This window comes from Petromyzon marinus, unplaced genomic scaffold (genome assembly GCF_048934315.1).
Source record: "Petromyzon marinus isolate PM22_M1 ecotype Great Lakes invasive population unplaced genomic scaffold, UKy_Petmar_22M1.pri1.0 PM_G_Scaffold_106, whole genome shotgun sequence".
Lineage (NCBI taxonomy): Eukaryota > Metazoa > Chordata > Hyperoartia > Petromyzontiformes > Petromyzontidae > Petromyzon > Petromyzon marinus.
This window is the reverse complement of record NW_027422658.1, coordinates 69,584-86,799: the sequence shown is the minus strand read 5'-3', so window position 1 is coordinate 86,799 and position 17,216 is coordinate 69,584. Positions and strand designations below refer to the sequence as shown.

General features: G+C 55.7%; 1 protein-coding gene across 3 annotated transcripts in view; it reads right to left on the bottom strand.

Annotated features, from left to right (window-relative positions):
- The window catches only part of LOC142908871 (baculoviral IAP repeat-containing protein 7-B-like), a 497,418-nt gene extending 483,133 nt beyond the window's left edge, over window positions 1-14,285 (bottom strand). For 2 of the 3 annotated variants that reach the window (XM_076059512.1, XM_076059514.1), the window contains exon 1: window positions 14,111-14,284. The gene's annotated coding sequence lies outside the window, so the exon portion shown is untranslated. Of the gene's footprint in view, window positions 1-14,110 lie in introns of all 3 variants that reach the window. The other variant, XM_076059513.1, reaches the window with a different exon arrangement.
- Window positions 14,286-17,216: the final 2,931 nt, after the last annotated feature.

Sequence of the window (17,216 nt, the reverse complement as noted above, 5' to 3'; positions counted from 1 at the left end):
AAAGTGAGAGAGAACAGGTTAGCAGTGGAGAGGCTAGGAGGGTGAGAGAACAGGCTAGCAGTGGAGAGGCTAGGAGAGTGAGAGAGAACAGGCTAGCAGTGGAGAGGCTAGGAGCGTGAGGGAACAGGCTAGCAGTAGAGAGGCTAGGAGCGTGAGAGAGAACAGGCTAGCAGTGGAGAGGCTAGGAGGGTGAGAGAACAGGCTAGCAGTGGAGAGGCTAGGAGCGTGAGAGAGTACAGGCTAGCAGTGGAGAGGCTAGGAGAGTGAGAGAGAACAGGCAGGCAGTGGAGAGGCTAGGAGAGTGAGAGAGAACAGGCTAGCAGTGGAGAGGCTAGGAGAGTGAGAGAACAGGCTAGCAGTGGAGAGGCTAGGAGAGTGAGAGAACAGGCTAGCAGTGGAGAGGCGAGGAGAGAGAGAACAGGCTAGCAGTGGAGAGGCTAGGAGAGTGAGAGAACAGGCTAGCAGTGGAGAGGCTAGGAGAGTGAGAGAACAGGCTAGCAGTGGAGAGGCTAGGAGAGTGAGAGAACAGGCTAGCAGTGGAGAGGCTAGGAGAGTGAGAGAACAGGCTAGCAGTGAAGAGGCTAGGAGCGTGAGAGAACAGGCTAGCAGTAGAGAGGCTAGGAGCGTGAGAGAGAACAGGCTAGCAGTGGAGAGGCTAGGAAGGTGAGAGAACAGGCTAGCAGTGGAGAGGCTAGGAGGGTGAGAGAACAGGCTAGCAGTGGAGAGGCTAGGAGAGTGAGAGAACAGGCTAGCAGTGGAGAGGCTAGGAGGGTGAGAGAACAGGCTAGCAGTGGAGAGGCTAGGAGCGTGAGAGAACAGGCTAGCAGTGGAGAGGCCAGGAGGGTGAGAGAACAGGCTAGCAGTGGAGAGGCTAGGAGAGAGAGAGAGCAGGCGAGCAGTGGAGAGGCTAGGAGAGGGAGAGAGAACAGGCTAGCAGTGGAGAGTCTAGGAGAGGGTGAGAGAACAGGCTAGCAGTGGAGAGGCTAGGAGAGGGTGAGAGAACAGGCTAGCAGTGGAGAGGCTAGGAGAGTGAGAGAACAGGCTAGCAGTGGAGAGGCTTGGAGAGAGAGAACAGGGCAGCAGTGGAGAGGCTAGGAGCGTGAGAGAACAGGCTAGCAGTAGAGAGGCTAGGAGCGTGAGAGAGAACAGGCTAGCAGTGGAGAGGCTAGGAAGGTGAGAGAGAACAGGCTAGCAGTGGAGAGGCTAGGAGGGTGAGAGAACAGGCTAGCAGTGGAGAGGCTAGGAGAGTGAGAGAACAGGCTAGCAGTGGAGAGGCTAGGAGGGTGAGAGAACAGGCTAGCAGTGGAGAGGCTAGGAGCGTGAGAGAACAGGCTAGCAGTGGAGAGGCCAGGAGGGTGAGAGAACAGGCTAGCAGTGGAGAGGCTAGGAGCGTGAGAGAGAACAGGCTAGCAGTGGAGAGGCTAGGAGAGAGAGAGAGCAGGCGAGCAGTGGAGAGGCTAGGAGAGGGAGAGAGAACAGGCTAGCAGTGGAGAGGCTAGGAGAGGGTGAGAGAACAGGCTAGCAGTGGAGAGGCTAGGAGCGTGAGAGAGAACAGGCTAGCAGTGGAGAGGCTAGGAGAGTGAGAGAGAACAGGCGAGCAGTGGAGAGGCTAGGAGAGTGAGAGAGAACAGGCTAGCAGTGGAGAGGCTAGGAGAGGGTGAGAGAACAGGCTAGCAGTGGAGAGGCTAGGAGAGGGTGAGAGAACAGGCTAGCAGTGGAGAGGCTAGGAGAGTGAGAGAACAGGCTAGCAGTGGAGAGGCTTGGAGAGAGAGAACAGGGCAGCAGTGGAGAGGCTAGGACCGTGAGAGAGAACAGGCTAGCAGTGGAGAGGCTAGGAGAGTGAGAGAGAGAACAGGCTAGCAGTGGAGAGGCTAGGAGAATGAGAGAGAACAGGCTAGCAGTGGAGAGGCTAGGAGAGTGAGAGAGAACAGGCTAGCAGTGGAGAGGCTAGGAGAGAGAGAACAGACTAGCAGTGGAGAGGCTAGGAGAGTGAGAGAACAGGCTAGCAGTGGAGAGGCTAGGAGAGTGAGAGAACAGGCTAGCAGTGGAGAGGCTAGGAGCGTGAGAGAACAGGCTAGCAGTAGAGAGGCTAGGAGCGTGAGAGAGAACAGGCTAGCCGTGGAGAGGCTAGGAGGGTGAGAGAACAGGCTAGCAGTGGAGAGGCTAGGAGCGTGAGAGAGAACAGGCTAGCAGTGGAGAGGCTAGGAGAGTGAGAGAGAACAGGCAGGCAGTGGAGAGGCTAGGAGAGTGAGAGAGAACAGGCTAGCAGTGGAGAGGCTAGGAGGGTGAGAGAACAGGCTAGCAGTGGAGAGGCTAGGAGGGTGAGAGAACAGGCTAGCAGTGGAGAGGCTAGGAGCATGAGAGAGAACAGGCTAGCAGTGGAGAGGCTAGGAGAGTGAGAGAACAGGCAGGCAGTGGAGAGGCTAGGAGAGTGAGAGAGAACAGGCTAGCAGTGGAGAGGCTAGGAGGGTGAGAGAACAGGCTAGCAGTGGAGAGGCTAGGAGAGTGAGAGAACAGGCTAGCAGTGGAGAGGCTAGGAGGGTGAGAGAACAGGCTAGCAGTGGAGAGGCGAGGAGCGTGAGAGAACAGGCTAGCAGTGGAGAGGCTAGGAGAGAGAGAACAGGCTAGCAGTGGAGAGGCTAGGAGCGTGAGAGAACAGGCTAGTAGTGGAGAGGCCAGGAGGGTGAGAGAACAGGCTAGCAGTGGAGAGGCTTGGAGAGAGAGAACAGGGCAGCAGTGGAGAGGCTAGGAGCGTGAGAGAACAGGCTAGCAGTGGAGAGGCTAAGGAGAGTGAGAGAACAGGCTAGCAGTAGAGAGGCTAGGAGTGTGAGAGAGAACAGGCTAGCAGTGGAGAGGCTAGGAGAGTGAGAGAGAGAACAGGCTAGCAGTGGAGAGGCTAAGGAGCGTGAGAGAACAGGCTAGCAGTGGAGAGGCTAAGGAGCGTGAGAGAACAGGCTAGCAGTGGAGAGGCTAGGAGCGTGAGAGAACAGGATAGCAGTAGAGAGGCTAGGAGGGTGAGAGAGAACAGGCTAGCCGTGGAGCGGCTATGAGAGTGAGAGAACAGGCTAGCAGTAGAGAGGCTAGGAGCGTGAGAGAGAACAGGCTAGCAGTGGAGAGGCTAGGAGAGTGAGAGAGAACAGGCTAGCAGTGGAGAGGCTAGGAGAGTGAGAGAGAACAGGCTAGCAGTGGAGAGGCTAGGAGAGAGAGAACAGGCTAGCAGTGGAGAGGCTAGGAGAGTGAGAGAACAGGCTAGCAGTGGAGAGGCTAGGAGAGTGAGAGAACAGGCTAGCAGTGGAGAGGCTAGGAGCGTGAGAGAACAGGCTAGCAGTAGAGAGGCTAGGAGCGTGAGAGAGAACAGGCTAGCAGTGGAGAGGCTAGGAGGGTGAGAGAACTGGCTAGCAGTGGAGAGGCTAGGAGAGTGAGAGAGAACAGGCAGGCAGTGGAGAGGCTAGGAGGGTGAGAGAACAGGCTAGCAGTGGAGAGGCTAGGAGCATGAGAGAGAACAGGCTAGCAGTGGAGAGGCTAGGAGAGTGAGAGAACAGGCAGGCAAGTGGAGAGGCTAGGAGAGTGAGAGAGAACAGGCTAGCAGTGGAGAGGCTAGGAGGGTGAGAGAACAGGCTAGCAGTGGAGAGGCTAGGAGAGTGAGAGAACAGGCTAGCAGTGGAGAGGCTAGGAGGGTGAGAGAACAGGCTAGCAGTGGAGAGGCGAGGAGCGTGAGAGAACAGGCTAGCAGTGGAGAGGCTAGGAGAGAGAGAACAGGCTAGCAGTGGAGAGGCTAGGAGCGTGAGAGAACAGGCTAGTAGTGGAGAGGCCAGGAGGGTGAGAGAACAGGCTAGCAGTGGAGAGGCTTGGAGAGAGAACAGGGCAGCAGTGGAGAGGCTAGGAGCGTGAGAGAACAGGCTAACAGTGGAGAGGCTAAGGAGAGTGAGAGAACAGGCTAGCAGTAGAGAGGCTAGGAGCGTGAGAGAGAACAGGCTAGCAGTGGAGAGGCTAGGAGAGTGAGAGAGAGAACAGGCTAGCAGTGGAGAGGCTAAGGAGCGTGAGAGAACAGGCTAGCAGTGGAGAGGCTAAGGAGCGTGAGAGAACAGGCTAGCAGTGGAGAGGCTAGGAGCGTGAGAGAACAGGATAGCAGTAGAGAGGCTAGGAGGGTGAGAGAGAACAGGCTAGCCGTGGAGAGGCTATGAGAGTGAGAGAACAGGCTAGCAGTAGAGAGGCTAGGAGCGTGAGAGAGAACAGGCTAGCAGTGGAGAGGCTAGGAGAGTGAGAGAGAACAGGCTAGCAGTGGAGAGGCTAGGAGAGTGAGAGAGAACAGGCTAGCAGTGGAGAGGCTAGGAGAGTGAGAGAACAGGCTAGCAGTGGAGAGGCTAGGAGAGTGAGAGAACAGGCTAGCAGTGGAGAGGCTAGGAGCGTGAGAGAACAGGCTAGCAGTAGAGAGGCTAGGAGCGTGAGAGAGAACAGGCTAGCAGTGGAGAGGCTAGGAGGGTGAGAGAACTGGCTAGCAGTGGAGAGGCTAGGAGAGTGAGAGAGAACAGGCAGGCAGTAGAGAGGCTAGGAGCGTGAGAGAGAACAGGCTAGCAGTGGAGAGGCTAGGAGAGTGAGAGAGAACAGGCTAGCAGTGGAGAGGCTAGGAGAGTGAGAGAGAACAGGCTAGCAGTGGAGAGGCTAGGAGAGTGAGAGAACAGGCTAGCAGTGGAGAGGCTAGGAGAGTGAGAGAACAGGCTAGCAGTGGAGAGGCTAGGAGCGTGAGAGAACAGGCTAGCAGTAGAGAGGCTAGGAGCGTGAGAGAGAACAGGCTAGCAGTGGAGAGGCTAGGAGGGTGAGAGAACTGGCTAGCAGTGGAGAGGCTAGGAGAGTGAGAGAGAACAGGCAGGCAGTGGAGAGGCTAGGAGAGTGAGAGAGAACAGGCTAGCAGTGGAGAGGCTAGGAGGGTGAGAGAAAAGGCTAGCAGTGGAGAGGCTAGGAGAGTGAGAGAGAACAGGCTAGCAGTGGAGAGGCTAGGAGGGTGAGAGAACAGGCTAGCAGTGGAGAGGCTAGGAGAGTGAGAGAACAGGCTAGCAGTGGAGAGGCTAGGAGGGTGAGAGAACAGGCTAGCAGTGGAGAGGCTAGGAGCGTGAGAGAACAGGCTAGCAGTGGAGAGGCTAGGAGAGAGAGAACAAGCTAGCAGTGGAGAGGCTAGGAGCGTGAGAGAACAGGCTAGCAGTGGAGAGGCCAGGAGGGTGAGAGAACAGGCTAGCAGTGGAGAGGCTAGGAGCGTGAGAGAGAACAGGCTAGCAGTGGAGAGGCTAGGAGAGAGAGAGAGAACAGGCGAGCAGTGGAGAGGCTAGGAGAGTGAGAGAGAACAGGCTAGCAGTGGAGAGGCTAGGAGAGTGAGAGAGAACAGGCTAGCAGTGGAGAGGCTAGGAGGGTGAGAGAACAGGCTAGCAGTGGAGAGGCTAGGAGAGTGAGAGAACAGGCTAGCAGTGGAGAGGCTAGGAGAGTGAGAGAACAGGCTAGCAGTGGAGAGGCTAGGAGCGTGAGAGAACAGGCTAGCAGTAGAGAGGCTAGGAGCGTGAGAGAGAACAGGCTAGCAGTGGAGAGGCTAGGAGGGTGAGAGAACTGGCTAGCAGTGGAGAGGCTAGGAGAGTGAGAGAGAACAGGCAGGCAGTGGAGAGGCTAGGAGAGTGAGAGAGAACAGGCTAGCAGTGGAGAGGCTAGGAGAGTGAGAGAACAGGCTAGCAGTGGAGAGGCTAGGAGAGTGAGAGAACAGGCTAGCAGTGGAGAGGCTAGGAGCGTGAGAGAACAGGCTAGCAGTAGAGAGGCTAGGAGCGTGAGAGAGAACAGGCTAGCAGTGGAGAGGCTAGGAGGGTGAGAGAACTGGCTAGCAGTGGAGAGGCTAGGAGAGTGAGAGAGAACAGGCAGGCAGTGGAGAGGCTAGGAGAGTGAGAGAGAACAGGCTAGCAGTGGAGAGGCTAGGAGGGTGAGAGAAAAGGCTAGCAGTGGAGAGGCTAGGAGAGTGAGAGAGAACAGGCTAGCAGTGGAGAGGCTAGGAGGGTGAGAGAACAGGCTAGCAGTGGAGAGGCTAGGAGCGTGAGAGAACAGGCTAGCAGTGGAGAGGCTAGGAGAGTGAGAGAACAGGCTAGCAGTGGAGAGGCTAGGAGGGTGAGAGAACAGGCTAGCAGTGGAGAGGCTAGGAGCGTGAGAGAACAGGCTAGCAGTGGAGAGGCTAGGAGAGAGAGAACAAGCTAGCAGTGGAGAGGCTAGGAGCGTGAGAGAACAGGCTAGCAGTGGAGAGGCCAGGAGGGTGAGAGAACAGGCTAGCAGTGGAGAGGCTAGGAGCGTGAGAGAGAACAGGCTAGCAGTGGAGAGGCTAGGAGAGAGAGAGAGAACAGGCGAGCAGTGGAGAGGCTAGGAGAGTGAGAGAGAACAGGCTAGCAGTGGAGAGGCTAGGAGAGTGAGAGAGAACAGGCTAGCAGTGGAGAGGCTAGGAGAGGGTGAGAAAACAGGCTAGCAGTGGAGAGGCTTGGAGAGAGAGAACAGGGCAGCAGTGGAGAGGCTAGGAGCGTGAGAGAGAACAGGCTAGCAGTGGAGAGGCTAGGAGCGTGAGAGAACAGGCTAGCAGTGGAGAGGCTAAGGAGAGTGAGAGAACAGGCTAGCAGTAGAGAGGCTAGGAGTGTGAGAGAGAACAGGCTAGCAGTGGAGAGGCTAGGAGAGTGAGAGAGAGAACAGGCTAGCAGTGGAGAGGCTAAGAAGTGTGAAAGAACAGGCTAGCAGTGGAGAGGCTAGGAGAGTGAGACAACAGGCAAGCAGTGGAGAGGCTAGGAGGGTGAGAGAACAGGCTAGCAGTGGAGTGGCTAGGAGCGTGAGAGAACAGGCTAGCAGTAGAGAGGCTAGGAGAGAGAGAATAGGCTAGCAGTGGAGAGGCTAGGAGCGTGAGAGAACAGGCTAGCAGTGGAGAGGCAGGAGGGTGAGAGAACAGGCTAGCAGTGGAGAGGCTAGGAGCGTGAGAGAGAACAGGCTAGCAGTAGAGAGGCTAGGAGAGAGAGAGAGAACAGGCGAGCAGTGGAGAGGCTAGGAGAGTGAGAGAGAACAGGCTAGCAGTGGAGAGGCTAGGAGAGGGTGAGAGAACAGGCTAGCAGTGGAGAGGCTAGGAGAGGGTGAGAGAACAGGCTAGCAGTAGAGAGGCTAGGAGAGTGAGAGAACAGGCTAGCAGTGGAGAGGCTTGGAGAGAGAGAACAGGGCAGCAGTGGAGAGGCTAGGAGCGTGAGAGAGAACAGGCTAGCAGTGGAGAGGCTAGGAGCGTGAGAGAACAGGCTAGCAGTGGAGAGGCTAAGGAGCGTGAGAGAACAGGCTAGCAGTGGAGAGGCTAGAAGAGTGAGAAAGAACAGGCTAGCAGTGGAGAGGCTAGGAGAGTGAGAGAGAACAAGCTAGCAGTGGAGAGGCTAGGAGAGGGTGAGAGAACAGGCTAGCAGTGGAGAGGCTAGGAGAGGGTGAGAGAACAGGCTAGCAGTGGAGAGGCTAGGAGAGTGAGAGAACAGGCTAGCAGTGGAGCGGCTTGGAAAGAGAGAACAGGGCAGCAGTGGAGAGGCTAGGAGCGTGAGAGAGAACAGGCTAGCAGTGGAGAGGCTAGGAGCGTGAGAGAACAGGCTAGCAGTGGAGAGGCTAGGAGCGTGAGAGAGAACTGGCTAGCAGTGGAGAGGCTAGGAGAGTGAGAGAGAACAGGCAGGCAGTGGAGAGGCTAGGAGAGTGAGAGAGAACAGGCTAGCAGTGGAGAGGCTAGGAGGGTGAGAGAACAGGCTAGCAGTGGAGAGGCTAGGAGAGTGAGAGAGAACAGGCTAGCAGTGGAGAGGCTAGGAGGGTGAGAGAACAGGCTAGCAGTGGAGAGGCTAGGAGGGTGAGAGAACAGGCTAGCAGTGGAGAGGCTAGGAGCGTGAGAGAACAGGCTAGCAGTGTAGAGGCTAGAAGAGTGAGAGAGAACAGGCTAGCAGTGGAGAGGCTAGGAGAGGGGGTGAGAGAACAGGCTAGCAGTGGAGAGGCTAGGAGAGTGAGAGAACAGGCTAGCAGTGGAGAGGCTTGGAGAGAGAGAACAGGGCAGCAGTGGAGAGGCTAGGAGCGTGAGAGAGAACAGGCTAGCAGTGGAGAGGCTAGGAGCGTGAGAGAACAGGCTAGCAGTGGAGAGGCTAGGAGCGTGAGAGAACAGGCTAGCAGTGGAGAGGCTAGGAGGGTGAGAGAACAGGCTAGCAGTGGAGAGGCTAGGAGCGTGAGAGAACAGGCTAGCAGTGGAGAGGCTAGGAGAGTGAGAGAACAGGCTAGCAGTGGAGAGGCTAGGAGGGTGAAAGAACAGGCTAGCAGTGGAGAGGCTAGGAGCGTGAGAGAACAGGCTAGCAGTGGAGAGGCTAGGAGCGTGAGAGCACAGGCTAGCAGTGGAGAGGCCAGGAGGGTGAGAGAACAGGCTAGCAGTGGAGAGGCTAGGAGAGGGTGAGAGAACAGGCTAGCAGTGGAGAGGCTAGGAGAGTGAGAGAACAGGCTAGCAGTGGAGAGGCTTGGAGAGAGAAAACAGGGCAGCAGTGGAGAGGCTAGGAGCGTGAGAGAGAACAGGCTAGCAGTGGAGAGGCTAGGAGCGTGAGAGAACAGGCTAGCAGTGGAGAGGCTAAGGAGAGTGAGAGAACAGGCTAGCAGTAGAGAGGCTAGGAGTGTGAGAGCGAACAGGCTAGCAGTGGAGAGGCTAGGAGAGTGAGAGAGAGAGAACAGGCTAGCAGTGGAGAGGCTAAGGAGTGTGAGAGAACAGGCTAGCAGTGGAGAGGCTAGGAGAGTGAGACAACAGGCAAGCAGTGGAGAGGCTAGGAGGGTGAGAGAACAGGCTAGCAGTGGAGTGGCTAGGAGCGTGAGAGAACAGGCTAGCAGTAGAGAGGCTAGGAGAGAGAGAATAGGCTAGCAGTGGAGAGGCTAGGAGCGTGAGAGAACAGGCTAACAGTGGAGAGGCCAGGAGGGTGAGAGAACAGGCTAGCAGTGGAGAGGCTAGGAGCGTGAGAGAGAACAGGCTAGCAGTGGAGAGGCTAGGGGAGAGAGAGAGAACAGGCGAGCAGTGGAGAGGCTAGGAGAGTGAGAGAGAACAGGCTAGCAGTGGAGAGGCTAGGAGAGGGTGAGAGAACAGGCTAGCAGTGGAGAGGCTAGGAGAGGGTGAGAGAACAGGCTAGCAGTGGAGAGGCTAGGAGAGTGATAGAACAGGCTAGCAGTGGAGAGGCTTGGAGAGAGAGAACAGGGCAGCAGTGGAGAGGCTAGGAGCGTGAGAGAGAACAGGCTAGCAGTGGAGAGGCTAAGGAGAGTGAGAGAACAGGCTAGCAGTGGAGAGGCTAGGAGCGTGAGAGAACAGGCTAGCAGTGGAGAGGCTAAGGAGAGTGAGAGAACAGGCTAGCAGTGGAGAGGCTAGGAGAGTGAGAGAGAGAACAGGCTAGCAGTAGAGAGGCTAGGAGCGTGAGAGAGAACAGGCTAGCAGTGGAGAGGCTAGGAGAGTGAGAGAGAGAACAGGCTAGCAGTGGAGAGGCTAAGGAGCGTGAGAGAACAGGCTAGCAGTGGAGAGGCTAGAAGAGTGAGAGAGAACAGGCTAGCAGTGGAGAGGCTAGGAGAGTGAGAGAGAACAGGCTAGCAGTGGAGAGGCTAGGAGAGTGAGACAACAGGCAAGCAGTGGAGAGGCTAGGAGGGTGAGAGAACAGGCTAGCAGTGGAGTGGCTAGGAGCGTGAGAGAACAGGCTAGCAGTAGAGAGGCTAGGAGGGTGAGAGAACAGGCTAGCCGTGGAGAGGCTATGAGAGTGAGAGAACAGGCTAGCAGTAGAGAGGCTAGGAGCGTGAGAGAGAACAGGCTAGCAGTGGAGAGGCTAGGAGAGTGAGAGAGAACAGGCTAGCAGTGGAGAGGCTAGGAGAGTGAGAGAGAACAGGCTAGCAGTGGAGAGGCTAGGAGAGAGAGAGAACAGGCTACCAGTGGAGGCTAGGAGAGTGAGAGAACAGGCTAGCAGTGGAGAGGCTAGGAGAGTGAGAGAACAGGCTAGCAGTGGAGAGGCTAGGAGCGTGAGAGAACAGGCTAGCAGTAGAGAGGCTAGGAGCGTGAGAGAGAACAGGCTAGCAGTGGAGAAGCTAGGAGGGTGAGAGAACAGGCTAGCAGTGGAGAGGCTAGGAGCGTGAGAGAGAACAGGCTAGCAGTGGAGAGGCTAGGAGAGTGAGAGAGAACAGGCAGGCAGTGGAGAGGCTAGGAGAGTGAGAGAGAACAGGCTAGCAGTGGAGAGGCTTGGAGGGTGAGAGAACAGGCTAGCAGTGGAGAGGCTAGGAGGGTGAGAGAACAGGCTAGCAGTGGAGAGGCTAGGAGCGTGAGAGAACAGGCTAGCAGTAGAGAGGCTAGGAGCGTGAGAGAGAACAGGCTAGGAGTGGAGAGGCTAGGAGAGTGAGAGATAACAGGCTAGCAGTGGAGAGGCTAGGAGAGTGAGAGAACAGGCTAGCAGTGGAGAGACTAGGAGAGTGAGAGAACAGGCTAGCAGTGGAGAGACTAGGAGAGTGAGAGAACAGGCTAGCAGTGGAGAGGCTAGGAGCGTGAGAGAACAGGCTAGCAGTAGAGAGGCTAGGAGCGTGAGAGAAAACAGGCAGGCAGTGGAGAGGCTAGGAGAGTGAGAGAACAGGCTAGCAGTGGAGAGGCTAGGAGGGTGAGAGAACAGGCTAGCAGTGGAGAGGCTAGGAGCGTGAGAGAACAGGCTAGCAGTGGAGAGGCTAGGAGAGAGAGAACAGGCTAGCAGTGGAGAGGCTAGGAGCGTGAGAGAACAGGCTAGCAGTGGAGAGGCCAGGAGGGTGAGAGAACAGGCTAGCAGTGGAGAGGCTTGGAGAGAGAGAACAGGGCAGCAGTGGAGAGGCTAGGAGCGTGAGAGAGAACAGGCTAGCAGTGGAGAGGCTAGGAGCGTGAGAGAACAGGCTAGCAGTGGAGAGACTAAGGAGAGTGAGAGAACAGGCTAGCAGTAGAGAGGCTAGGAGCGTGAGAGAGAACAGGCTAGCAGTGGAGAGGCTAGGAGAGTGAGAGAGAGAACAGGCTAGCAGTGGAGAGGCTAAGGAGCGTGAGAGAACAGGCTAGCAGTGGAGAGGCTAAGGAGCGTGAGAGAACAGGCTAGCAGTGGAGAGGCTAGGAGCGTGAGAGAACAGGCTAGCAGTAGAGAGGCTAGGAGGGTGAGAGAGAACAGGCGAGCCGTGGAGAGGCTATGAGAGTGAGAGAACAGGCTAGCAGTAGAGAGGCTAGGAGCGTGAGAGAGAACAGGCTAGCAGTGGAGAGGCTAGGAGCGTGAGGGAACAGGCTAGCAGTAGAGAGGCTAGGAGCGTGAGAGAGAACAGGCTAGCAGTGGAGAGGCTAGGAGGGTGAGAGAACAGGCTAGCAGTGGAGAGGCTAGGAGCGTGAGAGAGAACAGGCTAGCAGTGGAGAGGCTAGGAGAGTGAGAGAGAACAGGCAGGCAGTGGAGAGGCTAGGAGAGTGAGAGAGAACAGGCTAGCAGTGGAGAGGCTAGGAAGGTGAGAGAACAGGCTAGCAGTGGAGAGGCTAGGAGCGTGAGAGAACAGGCTAGCAGTGGAGAGGCTAGGAGAGAGAGAACAGGCTAGCAGTGGAGAGGCTAGGAGCGTGAGAGAACAGGCTAGCAGTGGAGAGGCTAGGAGTGTGAGAGAACAGGCTAGTAGTAGAGAGGCTAGGAGGGTGAGAGAGAACAGGCTAGCCGTGGAGAGGCTAGGAGGGTGAGAGAGAACAGGCTAGCAGTAGAGAGGCTAGGAGCGTGAGAGAACAGGCTAGCAGTGGAGAGGCTAGGAGAGTGAGAGAGAACAGGCTAGCAGTGGAGAGGCTAGGAGGGTGAGAGAGAACAGGCTAGCAGTGGAGACGCTAGGAGAGTGAGAGAGAACAGGCTAGCAGTGGAGAGGCTAGGAGAGTGAGAGAGAACAGGCTAGCAGTGGAGAGGCTAGGAGAGTGAGAGAACAGGCTAGCAGTGGAGAGGCTAGGAGAGTGAGAGAACAGGCTAGCAGTGGAGAGGCTAGGAGAGTGAGAGAACAGGCTAGCAGTGGAGAGGCTAGGAGAGTGAGAGAACAGGCTAGCAGTGAAGAGGCTAGGAGCGTGAGAGAACAGGCTAGCAGTAGAGAGGCTAGGAGCGTGAGAGAGAACAGGCTAGCAGTGGAGAGGCTAGGAAGGTGAGAGAACAGGCTAGCAGTGGAGAGGCTAGGAGGGTGAGAGAACAGGCTAGCAGTGGAGAGGCTAGGAGAGTGAGAGAACAGGCTAGCAGTGGAGAGGCTAGGAGGGTGAGAGAACAGGCTAGCAGTGGAGAGGCTAGGAGCGTGAGAGAACAGGCTAGCAGTGGAGAGGCCAGGAGGGTGAGAGAACAGGCTAGCAGTGGAGAGGCTAGGAGCGTGAGAGAGAACAGGCTAGCAGTGGAGAGGCTAGGAGAGAGAGAGAGCAGGCGAGCAGTGGAGAGGCTAGGAGAGGGAGAGAGAACAGGCTAGCAGTGGAGAGGCTAGGAGAGGGTGAGAGAACAGGCTAGCAGTGGAGAGGCTAGGAGAGGGTGAGAGAACAGGCTAGCAGTGGAGAGGCTAGGAGAGTGAGAGAACAGGCTAGCAGTGGAGAGGCTTGGAGAGAGAGAACAGGGCAGCAGTGGAGAGGCTAGGAGCGTGAGAGAGAACAGGCTAGCAGTGGAGAGGCTAGGAGCGTGAGAGAACAGGCTAGCAGTGGAGAGGCTAAGGAGAGTGAGAGAACAGGCTAGCAGTAGAGAGGCTAGGAGCGTGAGAGAGAACAGGCTAGCAGTGGAGAGGCTAGGAGCGTGAGAGAACAGGCTAGCAGTGGAGAGGCCAGGAGGGTGAGAGAACAGGCTAGCAGTGGAGAGGCTAGGAGCGTGAGAGAGAACAGGCTAGCAGTGGAGAGGCTAGGAGAGAGAGAGAGCAGGCGAGCAGTGGAGAGGCTAGGAGAGGGAGAGAGAACAGGCTAGCAGTGGAGAGGCTAGGAGAGGGTGAGAGAACAGGCTAGCAGTGGAGAGGCTAGGAGAGGGTGAGAGAACAGGCTAGCAGTGGAGAGGCTAGGAGAGTGAGAGAACAGGCTAGCAGTGGAGAGGCTTGGAGAGAGAGAACAGGGCAGCAGTGGAGAGGCTAGGAGCGTGAGAGAGAACAGGCTAGCAGTGGAGAGGCTAGGAGCGTGAGAGAACAGGCTAGCAGTGGAGAGGCTAAGGAGAGTGAGAGAACAGGCTAGCAGTAGAGTGGCTAGGAGCGTGAGAGAGAACAGGCTAGCAGTGGAGAGGCTAGGAGAGTGAGAGAGAGAACAGGCTAGCAGTGGAGAGACTAAGGAGGGTGAGAGAATAGGCTAGCAGTGGAGAGACTAAGGAGTGTGAGAGAGAGAACAGGCTAGCAGTGGAGGGGCTAAGGAGTGTGAGAGAACAGGCTAGCAGTGGAGAGGCTAGGAGAGTGAGAGAGAACAGGCTAGCAGTGGAGAGGCTAAGGAGGGTGAGAGAATAGGCTAGCAGTGGAGTGGCTAGGAGCGTGAGAGAACAGGCTAGCAGTAGAGAGGCTAGGAGAGAGAGAATAGGCTAGCAGTGGAGAGGCTAGGAGCGTGAGAGAACAGGCTAGCAGTGGAGAGGCCAGGAGGGTGAGAGCACAGGCTAGCAGTGGAGAGGCTAGGAGCGTGAGAGAGAACAGGCTAGCAGTGGAGAGGCTAGGAGAGAGAGAGAGAACAGGCTAGCAGTGGAGAGGCTAGGAGAGGGTGAGAGAACAGGCTAGCAGTGGAGAGGCTAGGAGAGGGTGAGAGAACAGGCTAGCAGTGGAGAGGCTAGGAGAGTGAGAGAACAGGCTAGCAGTGGAGAGGCTTGGAGAGAGAGAACAGGGCAGCAGTGGAGAGGCTAGGAGCGTGAGAGAGAACAGGCTAGCAGTGGAGAGGCTAGGAGCGTGAGAGAACAGGCTAGCAGTGGAGAGGCTAAGGAGAGTGAGAGAACAGACTAGCAGTAGAGAGGCTAGGAGCGTGAGAGAGAACAGGCTAGCAGTGGAGAGGCTAGGAGAGGGTGAGAGAATAGGCCTCGTCGCCGAGCGCAGTCTATCGCCTAAGCTCGACCGGAACAGCCGACCTCGCCTTTTACCGGTATCCACTCACCTCTTCTTTACGCTGCCCGATGGGGCTTGGGGGGGGGAAAGGCTCGCCCTGAACTCCACCCTGCGAACCTCACGCGGAATGTTGAGGACGGCTGAGGCCGCCTGAACTTCGTGCCGACGTTCCTGAATGACTCCGCAGAATTTTTTTGCTCCGCTCCCACTCCCTTATATGGCAACAAAAACCCGTTAGTACCCGGATCATCTGACGTCATCCTGCGCATTCAATCGAACGCCCCCGGCCGTTGGGGGGTGGTGGGGGGGGGGAGTCTCGTCATCCCCCCCACCCGCGCCGCCGCCCCCGCCCCCCTCCCGCTGTTTACCCAGTGACAAATCGCTGCCCGTGGCGCTAACGGTGATTGGCTGGGACTGTTGCCGGGGGCTGCAGAGGCGCCGGGGGGTGTCTTGAGAGGAGGCAGAAGCTGTGAGGTGACGTCATCGGTTGGGCCCAATCAAAGGTAGACGAGAAGCGACGGCGGTGATTGGCTGGGACTGTTGCCGGGGGCTGCAGAGGCGCCGGGGGGTGTCTGGTGGTGGATGACGCGTTGTGTGCGGGAGACACGCCATATATTAATTCTAGATTTGCATATATTAGAGCATGTGTTTGCGTGTTCATCACAAGTGCGTGCGGTTAATGCAGCAGAGTTGATTCCTCGCAAAAAAAGGGGTTTTTTTATTGCCAGACAGGGTAAAACTTAATTCTTATTTTTTTAGTTCTTTCGGTAAAGTCACGTAGGTATAAAATAAATCAGAATTTTAACCAGAGTATAGATTCCTGCATTCACGAAAGCTTCAAATCAACATTAATTCTTATTTTCTTCCAAACAGTGACCTCTGTCTTCGTAACAGACAGAAGCAATTCGAGGCTGTAACCTCTGTCTCGGTGCCATGATGCTTAAGTGAACCGAGGCTGTGTGAAAACAGCGACCTCTGTTTCAGTAACCTCTGTCTTCGTAATAGACAGAAGCAACTCGAGGCTGTAACCTCTGTCTCGGTGCCATGATTCTTAAGTGACCCGAGGCTGTGTGAAAACAGCGACCTCTGTTTCAGTAACCTCTGTCTTCGTAACAGACAGAAGCAACTCGAGGCTGTAACCTCTGTCTCGGTGCCATGATGCTTAAGTGACCCGAGGCTGTGTGAAAACAGCGACCTCTGTTTCAGAGAGGAGCGGTGGCGCAGCGGTTAGCGGCCTCGCCGAGTTCGATTCCCGCACACGGTCAGCAAACGCGAGTGACGATTATCCGAACTGGTCCTGGGCCTCCCCTAGGTCGACTCAGCCTCAAATTGAGTAGCCGATGCGGCGTCTAATCAAAGCCGCTACTTTAAACATTTTTTTGTTAAATTGTCTTTGCATTTTATTTTAGCGGTACAATGTTGTGATGCGTTTGATAATAAATTCGGTTTACTCGGGGAGACAAAGACAGCCGGGCGTGGTGCTGGCCGCCCACCCCTTTCCGTGTACCGTTCCGGCATTCAAGAGGCGCTGCTCGCTGAACAGCACTTGCCCCAGAAGTCCGCCACAGGCCACAACAACACCACCGGTGTGGGGGGGTCTTTTGTCTTTGGTGGCTGTGTCAGTTGTGAAAACAGCGACCTCTGTATCCCGGTGTGGGGGTGGGGGGGTTTGTAACAGACAGATGGAACTAAAGAGACGTTGCAACGTCACGTGATTTCCCGTCACGTGATTTCCCGACACTTTTGATATCGCCAGAGTTCATTACCCCGCCAACATCGCAGCAGCAGCGGTGTTACTACAACCTCAGGGTTATAACTACAGCAGCAGTGTTGTTACTACTACAACCTCAGAGTTATAACTACAGCAGCAGTGTTGTTACTACTACAACCTCAGGGTTAAAACTACAGCAGCAGTGTTGTTACTACTACAACCTCAGGGTTACAACTACAGCAAGCGGTGTTGTTACTACTACAACCTCAGGGTTACAACTACAGCGGTGTTGTTACTACTACAACCTCATGGTTATAACTACAGCGGTGTTGTTACTACTACAACCTCAGGGTTACTACTACAGCAGCGGTGTTGTTACTACTACAACGTCAGGGTTATAACTACAGCGGTGTTGTTACTACTACAACCTCAGGGTTACAACTACAGCAAGCGGCGTTGTTACTACTACAACCTCAGGGTTACAACTACAGCAAGCGGCGTTGTTACTGCTACAACCTCAGGGTTACAACTACAGCAAGCGGCGTTGTTACTACTACAACCTCAGGGTTACAACTACAGCAAGCGGCGTTACAACTTCTTCCTTGGGAACGCGAGCAGCCAAGTGAAGGTTCGTGCCCGCGTCGCCGACTTGAACACGGCCCACGACTTCCCGCCACTTGCAGCACACACACACACGTACACACACACACGCACACACGGCACACACACGGTGAGATTCACAAGCAACACACTCTCTCACGCTGTGTGAACATGCGGTGCTGGATAACGCGCGCGACATCCACACGCGGGTTGTTGTTGTTGTTGCCACAAGGTTGTGTTGTTCCACACGCGGGTTGTTGTTGTTGCCACAAGGTTGTGTTGTTCCACACGCGGGTTGTTGTTGCCGCAAGGTTGTGTTGTTCCACACGCGGGTTGTTGTTGTTGCCACAAGGTTGTGTTGTTCCACACGCGGGTTGTTGTTGTTGCCACAAGGTTGTGTTGTTACACACGCGGGTTGTTGCCGCAAGGTTGTGTTGTTCCACACGCGGGTTGTTGTTGTTGCCACAAGGTTGTGTTGTTACACACGCGGGTTGTTGTTGCCGCAAGGTTGTGTTGTTCCACACGCGGGTTGTTGTTGTTGCCACAAAGTTGTGTTGTTCCACACGCGGGTTGTTGTTGCCGCAAGGTTGTGTTGTTCCACACGCGGGTTGTTGTTGTTGTTGCCACAAGGTTGTGTTGTTACACACGCGCTGTTTTACAACAGACGGTATTCACGCAAACAGCCAAACTCGCCACGTTTGTATCCTGTAACAGTACTTGAGACTCGGTTCGAAGCATTCGTGACTTGCAGGAATTACTCTTTGCGTGTTTTTTTCGGTAAAGTCACGTACGAATAAGAAATAAATTAATGAAATGACGTGATAGCGTAGGACGTTTCGGCCGC